The following is a 10,905-nucleotide window of genomic DNA, read 5'->3' as shown; positions in this document are numbered from 1 at the left end:
AAACCCACTCCTAAGGCATCATATTTCGGTACGCACACTTCCCGAACGGAACTTATTCGTGATAGAGTAGTGTTAATTCATCTTACATTGTAAAGAAATGACCATTTTACTTCATGTATTGTCCTAGTTACATTAAGTAGCTTTGAGGTACGCCACGTTCTTTAAGCACCTTTGATGCCACTATAGCAGGATCTATAAAAAAAGTTACAGAAAAAATGGGAGTTGTGAGCTAATAACTAGGAGATATGAGGGAGCTTTTAGAATGACATGGTGATTTACATTTATGGAGACCTTTTGCATAATGTTATGTACATGAGTTAACATAACTGTCAATATAGAGTTTTAATACGAACAGTCAAATCTTTTGGTTTTATCTAGTTTCCCAGAGAATTTAGGCTTCTTCTGTTCGAATCAATGCCATAAAAACCTTCGGTGTGTCCCTCAGATGCAAAATGAAGACGTCAGCTATTAATACATATTCACATCTCACAACAGACAAAATTGCTGGAGATTCCAAGAAGTGATTATCTTACGTCAACGGTTTCAAGCCTTCTGGTTGGTCAAGGATGGACCAATCAGGTGAAATCACGCGTTTGTTCCCATATATGTCAGTAAGAAAGAAAGACAAAATCTTTTTTTTTTCTATCTATAGAGGAGACGCAGACAATTAATATAGACGCCCTTCTTCACAGTGCGTCACTCATTGCCGGAGTTGCTACAACAAGCAGCAAGCCGCGTTTCTCTACCAGGCCTGAGGCGGTTTCTCTACCTCCTGCTAGGTAGGTAGATCTTTGATTTTTCTTTAAAAAAAAACAATAACTTTTGACTGAATCATGCCATGCAAAACACTTTGAATTGTGGGCCTATTAGCATATTGTACTTGAGTCCTTCTTGATATGTCACGGGAACGGGGTGGAACAGAGCATTTAGTTATATCTACTTTGTCCCCACTATGCCTGCTTTGTATTGTTTGTTTGTGTACATTTCTGTGGCATCTTTATAGTAGTATTAAATCTTTGTTAATTATTTTAAGTTTGATGGCGGCACTTATGTAATTGTAATTCGTTTAGGCACAGTCTTGTATTTTCCTTTGTTTAAGGCCGCACCGACTTAATTTTATGGATGACATCCACGCGCGCATTGATTTTAGCCTGTTCTTAAAAAAAATATCACATTCTCCGAGACTCAGGTCTGACTCTAGGCCAAGGTAGTACATGGTAGTTAGCGACAATACCGAGCCGGTGGTAACTGTGGAGAACGGCGCCCAGGCTACCAAAGCTCCACGACGGCAAGAACTCAAAATTCCGCAAAAAGCCAGCATGTGCCGGCTTGTTGTATACTTCGCTATGTATTGCCGCAAATTCATAATAACTGAGCTTTGTGTCCTGTGGTTTAGTAGCATTTTTATTTTTGGCCGGAATTCGCCCGCGCGCACTAGTTTGGGGGTCTTCAGAGGATGTCATCCATAAAATTAAGTCGGTGTGGCCTTAATGAATAAAAAAAAATAGGGTCTCAAGAAGGGTCAGAATGGCTATTTACGTACTCATGCTTTAGTGAGTTTGATCGTTGTTTGTGGTTATTTTGCATCAAAGTACAATATACTTTTTCTAATTTTTTTAAGGTGAAAGAAAGCGTTTCGGTGAAGAAAACCTGACACGTCTGGTCCATAAAGCAAGAGGCAGATGTAACCAGGTGTCAACATCATTCAGCCTTTAACAGCGACGTTTAGAGAAAACCTTAATGTTGGTCAGACATTATACTAACTGGTATTATCATTGTAACATCTTGAGATATCTTTGGTTGGAGGTGCGGTATCTCATTCAGCCTTTAACAGCGACGTTTAGAGAAAATTTTTGTCGTCAGACATACTAACTGGTATTTGCATTGAAACATCCTGAGATATCTTTGATTGGAAGTGCAGCATCTTTAGATTACATAGCATCGGAGTTATAACAGAAACATTTTTCATACTGATTCCTTGTTCGATTTTGTCACCCAAATTACCATGACGCGCCGGCACGTTTATGACGTCAAGACCGTTGCTATGGTTTTGACCCTTGCCACTCTGATCGTCGCCAGCAAAGAAGCACCGAACAAGGTCATGAGAAAACTGCTATCTCAAGGATGTAGAATTACAGATTATCATTACGTATCTAAATTTAATATACCACCAAGAATAACTTGTAACAACATCGGTTTGACAAGTGTCCCTGAAGGACTGCCACAAAACATGGCTGAACTTCAGTTACCAAACAACGCCATAACTTCCTTTCCCTGTGCCGGTGTGAACCTGTTTTATCTGAAAATACTCAACCTAAGGAACAATAGAATCAGCTTCTTTCCGTGGAACTGCCTGAAGTATATGTGGAGTATAACTAAATTAGATTTGTCACATAATCAGCTGTCATGTGTCAAGCTTTTCTCTGTTAAGTTTTTCGTCCCTGGCCTAAAAATGGTGAACATTTCTTACAACAGGTTGATGACATTGTCAGAGTGTGATCTTGGGTGGGACATGAGTTTGCAGGTACAAAATCATTTTGAACACTTTGTTCAATATGATTTGTCAATAGAGGGTAACCCTCTTCACTGTAGCTGTAGCATATCGTGGGTCATCGAACTGGCGAAAATGGTAAATATGTGCCGGGAAAAAATGTGCCATTGTTGTAAGCGATTCTTTTTTGACAAAAATCCCATCGAACTTCAGATGTGGAAAGATCTGGAAAATTTCCGGTGTGAAACACCTCCGGGTTTAGCAGGATTTGAACTGCTGAATTCAAACATCTCAGACTGTCCTCAAGTAAGATACAGTCCCTGTCCTATTGATCATACATGCCCCGGAGTAGAGACCGAAGACTCTACTTCTACCTTCTTGCCAACAACAACAGCTAGCAGCTCAGAACTATCCACAGAGACAAGTGAGGAACCAAAACAAACACGTGCACAGACAGGATTAAATCAGCAGACAACCGAGAACGTGAGCTTTGAAACCTTGAGAGAAATGTTTTCACCGACAACAGTAGAGTTGTATAGTGTAAAGTCAGTGTCTACTCCACACTCCAGTCTCTTTGTATCAGGCTGGATGCTGACTGGTATGGTTGTTGGAGGGATTGTTGCCCTGTCAGGTCTGATATTAGCTGTTTATTGTGCAATGTCTAAGAAACAGGCTAGCCAGGGGAACAACATGGCGGCTGGCTACGTTGTAAACAATCACCAGGTCGACATCTCTCAGCTGCAGAGCGCACAGGTTGACTCCCAGACAGGTTATAGCGGTGAATCTGATTATGCTTCTCCGTATGCAAAATCGATGTACGTTTTTCATGTTCCTCAATACGATACTGCGGACCGTAGTATGAATGCGCAAGCCAATTAGACTCCTGCCACACATTCACGACCTTTTCCCGACCTTGCTCCAGAACACCAGCCGACCTGTGTCGGATGAAGTTCTGGTGAATCCCACTTTTCCAGCAATTGATATAAAAGGGGGCATCAAAATTTTAACAAGTAAAATGCAAAAAAAAAAGGAGAAAAATCTAACTTTGTCGGAAATCGTATCAGTAGCCCTAATATGTAATAAGATTATCTCAAACACAAGCAGCTGTAGGGGACAGACCACTATTTCCAACAACATTGGAATATATGGTGAATATCTAAGAACTGAGCTGTCAAAAATCACCTACCTGAGTGTTCAACCATTGCAAACAGGGTAGTCCAAAAGGGTAGTCCAACTTCAAAATTGTCCATTTAGTTTTTAAAAAATGGCATAGTTTGACCAGCAAAAATAAGTACGAGAGATAGAAACACTGAGATCATGACTCCTGTACACCACGCAACAAAACAACAAGATGGGATTACTACAGCTCGACCAGAAAGTTAGAAGAAGAGTAAAAGTCAGTTTTTTTAACAAAAAATAGAACTCTCCAGCTGGAAAATGCCAGCATTTGTCCAAACATACCGAGAAGAAGGCTGCTTTCAGTTGATTTGGGTGCACTCATCAAAGGGGCATTTGTCCTACAGGATGAGTAGCTTGTGCAACTACTAACATTGACAATAATGTAAGCATACCATCCCAAGGACGATGGACGTTATAACCATTAGTATTATTACGTTTGAGTGCATCACCATTATTATATATTACCTTTTGGATGCATTATTTATTAGAATGTGCGATCTGTTGTGTAGTCTGCGTTTGCGTATAGAACGAAGTCTCAACGCATATTTTAACCAACAGAGTATGTGACCGCCACGTGTAAGTCAGGATTCTATGACAATTTACTTTGATATAGCAGTCAGGTAATGGATGCTTTCTTCACTTAAAGTTCTTTACACAGCCAAAATGGAAAAGACGACGACTGAATCATGTTGTTACATAACGTTGTTGTATTTGGGTTGCTGTGGATGTTGATATAGTCATGCCATTTTGGTTTTAACCACTGTAGTATGAACCATGTAGTATTTACATATTATGCGTTACAAGATCAACTGTGTGACTACTGTAGATTGTAAAATTACAGCACTAATCATTTAAGGACAACAACTGAAATTTACTAGTTGGCCAATTTGTTTCAAGGTAGGGCAATGTTATCGTCACAGCACAGTGTAAGTTTAGACAGAACGATTTACGTGTATATGTAACGTTGAATACAAATGGAGACTGAGTGTTGAGTGTCTTCTATGAATGACATTTGCGTTTTCGAACACTAGAAATTGCTATCAAGCTATAGACGTCATAATGATTATAACCATGAAAACTATAACCTAACCCTATTTAAACTAACTAAGGCTTCTTGTTCTGTTTAGAGTCCATTCCGCGTCACCGAGTGGGTTTTTTCTCCATGTTTCTAATACGTTTGAATTATTTAGAAGAAAAGAATACCCCAGTAACAAAAGTTCTAAATTTTTCAAAAATTTGAAAATGAAAATTTGAATATATTTGAATTCATTTATATATTTCTGAAAAATTTTGAATGTGACTGTACAAAGATCTCTTTCTTTGGAATAAATTTGAACTACCCATGTGTTTCTTTCACAATTCGAAATATTTAGAACTATTTCAAACAAATAACCAAATGGTAGATGTGGGTAATTGCCCCCATAAAAGTAGGTGCTAATCCTACTCTTCTGTCTTCCTCTGTATATTTTTAGATTTCACTGCTGGACACTGGTGGCTCTTTTGTTGTAAGGCATCAATACCTGACACCCAGGCAGTCTACCCTGTACTCCACAGGGATGTGTGAATTACTTCCTTCCCATCCCACTGACCTATTTACAAAATGTTAGAAATAATTCGAAATAATGGTCAAAAATGGTAGAGTGCTGTTAGAAATATTTAGAAACTATTGGAAATGTCATAATCCACATCAGGAATATTTCAAACGTTTTAGAAAACCAGGGAATTATTTAGAATATTGACAAGATGTTCAAAATATTTCCGAATTATGAAATTTCTTAGACAAACAATTACAAAGAATTCAAAATATTTCTAAATAATGACAATAACAACCGACTCGGTGACGCGGAATTGACTCTAAGCAAAAAATATCCCAGAAGAACACGCCTACAGCCATCAGTGCCAACACAGTGATGTTAGTGAACCGTCCCCAGAACATGAACTTTTAGTGACGTCATCATCTGTAAGGAACCGAGATACGTGTGAAATAAAACTATCTTGACAATAGACGCTGCAAAAATGCTGATTTTTAGTCGTAATTTACTTTTTGGAGCATCTGCATCTGTATAACTATCATTATATAGTTTTGATACAAACACCACATGTTTTGCTGTTGCCTTGCTTCCTACATATGGGCCTCTTCTGTTTTAATCAATGACATAAAAAGCTTCGGTGCCTGTCTCAGATGCAAAATGAAGACGTCAGCAATTAATATATTCAGATCTCACAACAGACAAAATTGCTCGAGGTTCCATGAAAAGGTTATCTTACGTCAACGGTTTCAAGCTTTCTGGTTGGTCAAGGATGGGCCAATCAGGTGAAAGCACGCGCCGGTTCCCATATGTTTCAGAAAGAAAGAAAGACAAAATTTATTTTTTATTTATGCAGGAGACGCAGACAATCAATATAGGCGCCCTTCTTCACAGTGCGTCACTCATTGCCGGAGATGCTACAGCGAACAGCGTTTCTCTACCAGTACTAGGGCGGATATACCTCTTGCTAGGTAGGTAGATCTTTGATTTATCTTAATTAAAAAAAAACAATAACTTTCGACCGAATCATGCCTTTCGTTGCAGAAAACTTTGAATCGTGTGTCTATTAGCATATTGCACTTGAGTTATTCTTGAAATGTTACGTGACCGGCTGGGGGGTGGTTACATCTTTTTATGTAGTTATATCTAATTTGTCCCTTAACATGCCTTCTTTGTATTGTTTGTTTGTGTACCGTTCTGTGTCATCTTTATGTAGTATCATATCTTTGTTAATCATGCTATGGTCGATGATTGCGCTTAAAACTGTAATTAACTTGAGTGCGGCGTCTTCGCAGTCTTGTATTTGTGCTCTAGGCCACACCGTCTTAATTTTATGGATGACATCCGCGCGCTCATTGATTTTCAACTGCCCTTCCCCCAAAAAAGAAAATCACGTCATCCGTGGTTCTGGCCTGGCTCTAGGCCTCGGTAGTCCATTGTAGCTTGCTGTATATATAGCAATAATACGGATGGCATGGAGGATAGCACCCAGGCTGCCGAAGCTCCACGACTCAAGATCTTAGCACATACGCACAGTGCCGATTTATAAATTCCGCAAAAACACTAGCATGTGCAGGCTTGTATATGTCGCTATGTTCTACCGGAAATTCAAAATACCAGCTTTACCTTTGTATTTCTGTGGTTTTGCAGCATTTTTATTTTTTTGTCGGAATCTTTTTTATTCACCCGCTCGCACTAGTTTAGGGGTCTTCAGAGGATGTTATCCACAAAATGAAGTCGGTGTGGCCTGATGCATAAAAGAAAATAGTGGGTGTCGAAAAGGGTTAGAATGGCTATTTACATATTCGTGTTTTAGTGAGTTTGACCGATGTTTGTGGTTATTATGTAGCATCAAAGAACAATGTATTTCTTCTAATTTTTTCAAGGTGAAAAAAAGCGTTTCGGTGAAGGAAACCCGAGACGTCTGGTTCACAGAGCAAGAGGCAGATGTAGCCAGGTGTCAACATCATTCAGCCTTTAACAGCGGCGTTTACAGAAAATCTTTATATTTGTCAGACATTATACTAACTGGTATTTTCATTGTAAATTTTGAGATATCTTTGGTTGGAAGAGCAGCATCTCTAGATTACATAGCATTGAAATTATATAGATGTAACTTATAACAGAAACGCTTTCTATACTGAATCCTTGTTCGATTTTCTTACCCAAATTACCATGACGCGCCGGCACATTTATCACGTCATGACCGTTGCTATGGTTTTGACCTTTGCCATCCTGGTCGTCGCCAGCAAAGAAGCACCGAACAAGGTCATGAGAAAACTGCTATCTCAAGGATGTAGAATTACAGATTATCATTACGTATCTAAATATAATCCACCAAGGATAACTTGTGACAACATCGGGTTTACAAGTGTCCCTGAAGGACTGCCACAAAACATGGCTGAACTCCAGTTACCAAACAACGCCATAACATCATTTCCCTGTGCCGGTGTAAACCTGATTAACCTGAAAATACTCAACCTAAGGAACAATAGAATCAGCTCCTTTCCGTGGAATTGCCTTAAGTATATGCGGAGTATAACTAAATTAGATTTGTCACATAATCAGCTGTCATGTGTCAAGCTTTTCTCTGTTAAGTTTTTCGTCCCTCGCCTAAAAATGGTGAACATTTCTTACAACAGGTTGATGACATTGTCAGAGTGTGATCTTGGGTGGGACATGAGTTTGCAGGTACAAAATCACTTGGGACATTTTGTGCAATATAATTTGTCAATAGAGGGTAACCCTCTTTACTGTAGCTGTAGCATATCGTGGGCCATCAAACTGGCGAAAATCGTGAATAAGTGCCGGAAAAAAATGTGCGATTGTTGTAAGCAATTCTTTGATAACGAAAATCCCATCAAACCTCAGATGTGGAAAGATCTGGAAAATTTCCGGTGTGAAACACCTCCAGGTTTAGCAGGATTTGAACTGCTGAATTCAAACATCTCAGACTGTCCTCAATTAAGATACAGTCCCTGTCCTATTGAGCATACATGCCCCGGAGTAGAGACCGAAGCCTCTACCTCTACCTTCTTGCCAACAACAACTAGCAGCTCAGAACTATCCACAGAGACAAGTGAGGAACCAAAACAAACACAGACAGGACTAAATCAGCAGACAACCCAGAACGTGAGCTTTGAAACCTTGAGAGAAATGTTTTCACCGACAACAGTAGAATTGTACAGTGTAAAGTCAGTGTCTTCTCCATACCCCAGTCTCTTGGTATCAGGCTGGATGCTGACTGGTATGGTTGTTGGAGGGATTGTTGCCCTGTCAGGTCTGATATTAGCTGTTTATTGTGCAGTGTCTAGGAATCAGGCTGACCATGGGAACAACATGGCGGCTAGCTACGTTGTTAACAATCACCAGGTTGACATCTCTCAGCTGAGCGCAAAGGTTGACGCCCAGACAGGTTATAGCGGTGGATCTGATTATGCTTCTCCATATGCAAAATCGATGTATGTTTTTCACGTTCCTCAATACGACACTGCGGACCGTAGTATAAATGTGCAAGCCAATTAGACTGCTGCCACACATTAACGACCTTCTCCCGACCTTGCTCCAGAACACCAGCCGACCTGTGTCGGATAAAGTTCTGGTGAATCTCACTTTTCCAGCAATTGATATAAAAGGGGGCATCAAAATTTTAACAAGTAAAATGTAAAAAAAAAGGAGAAAAATCTAACTTTGTCGGAAATCGTATCAGTAGCCCTAATATGTAATAAGATTATCTCAAACACAATCAGCTGTAGGGGACAGACGACTATTTCCAACCACATTGGAATACATTGTGAATATATAAGAACTGAGCTGGCAAAAATCACCTACCTGAGTGTTCAACCATTGCAAACAGGGTAGTCCAACAGGGTAGTCCAGCTTCAAAATTGTCCATTTAGTTTTAAAAAGTTTGACCAGCAGAAATAAGTACAAGAGATAGAAACACTGAGATCATGACCCCTGTACACCACCAAAAAAACAGGAAGTTAGAAGAAGAGTAAAAGTCAGGGTTTTTTCAACAAAAAAAAGAAAGAACTCTCCAGCTGGAAAATGCCAGCATTTGTCCACACATACCGAGAGGAAGGCTGTTTTCAGTTGATTTGGGTGCACTCATCAAAGGGGCCTTTGTCCTATAGGATGAGTAGCTTCTGCAACTACTAACATTGACAATAATGTAGCATACCATCCCAAGGACTATGGACGTTATAACCATTAGTATTATTACGTTTGAGTGCATCACCATTATTAGATATTACTTTTTTGATGTATTATTTATCTTACTTATGTAGAATGTGCGATCTGTTGTGTAGTCTGCGTTTGCGTATAGAACAAAGTCTCAATACATATTTTAACCAACAGAGTATGTGACCGCCACGTGTAAGTCAGGATTCTATCACAATTTACTTTGATAAAGCAGTCAGGCAATGGATGCTTTCTTCACTTAAAGTTATTTACACAGCCAAATGGAAAAGACGACGACTGAATCATGTTACATAACGTTGTTGTATTTAGGTTGCTATGGATGTTGATATAGCCATGCCATTTTGGTTTTAACCACTGTAGTATGAACCATGTAGTATTCGTAAATTATTCGCTACAAGATCAACTGTGTGACTACTGTAGATTGTAAAATTACAGCACTAATCATTTAAGGACAATAACTGAAAATCACGAGTTGGCAAGTTTGTTTCAAGGTAAGACAATGTTATCATCCCAGCACAGTGTAAGTTTAAACAGCACGATGTACATGTATATGTAACGTTGAATGCAAATCAAGACTGTGTGTTGAGTTTAAAGTGTCTTCTATAAATGACATATGCGTTTTTGAACACTAGAAATTGCTATCAAGTTATAGACGTCATAATGATTATAACCATGAAAACTACAACCCAACCCTATTTAAACCAAGGCTTCTTGTTCTGTTTAAGCAAAAAATATCCCAGAAGAACACGCCTACAGCCATCAGTACCAACGCAGTGATGTTAGTGAACCGTCCCCAGAACTTGAACTTTTAGTGACGTCATCATCTGTAAGGAACCGAGATACGTGTGAAATAAAACTATCTTAACAATAGACGCTGCAAAGATGTTGATTTTTAGTCGTAATTTACTTTTATGGAGCATCTGCATGTGCCTAACTATCATTATGTAGACAGTTTTGATAGAAAAACCACATGTTTTGCTGTTGCCTTGCTTTCTACATATGAGCCTTTTCTGTTTTAATCAATGACATAAAAAGCTTTGGTGCCTGTCTCAGATGCAAAATGAAGACGTCAGCCATTAATATATTCAGATTTCACAACAGACAAAATTGCTCAAGATTCCAGGTAAAGGTTATCTTACGTCAACGGTTTCAAGCTTTCTTGTTGGTCAAGGATGGGCCAATCAAGTGAAAGCACGCGTTGGTTCCCATACGTTTCAGGAAGAAAGAAAGACAAAATTAATTTTTTTTTCATTTATAGAGGAGACGCAGACAATCAATATAGGCGCCCTTCTTCACAGTGCGTCACTCATTGCCGGAGATGCTACAGCGAACAGCGTTTCTCTACCAGTACTAGGGCGGATATACCTCTTGCTAGGTAGGTAGATAACTTTCGACTGAATCATGCCTTTCGTTGCAAAACACTTCGAATCGTGTGTCTATAAGCATATTGCACTTGAGTTATTCTTGAAATGTTACGTGACCGGCGCGGGGGGGGGGGGGNGG

This window comes from Branchiostoma belcheri, unplaced genomic scaffold (assembly GCF_001625305.1).
Source record: "Branchiostoma belcheri isolate BF01 breed outbred unplaced genomic scaffold, Haploidv18h27 scaffold107, whole genome shotgun sequence".
Taxonomy (NCBI): domain Eukaryota; kingdom Metazoa; phylum Chordata; class Leptocardii; order Amphioxiformes; family Branchiostomatidae; genus Branchiostoma; species Branchiostoma belcheri.
Note: the sequence above shows the minus strand (reverse complement) of the source record.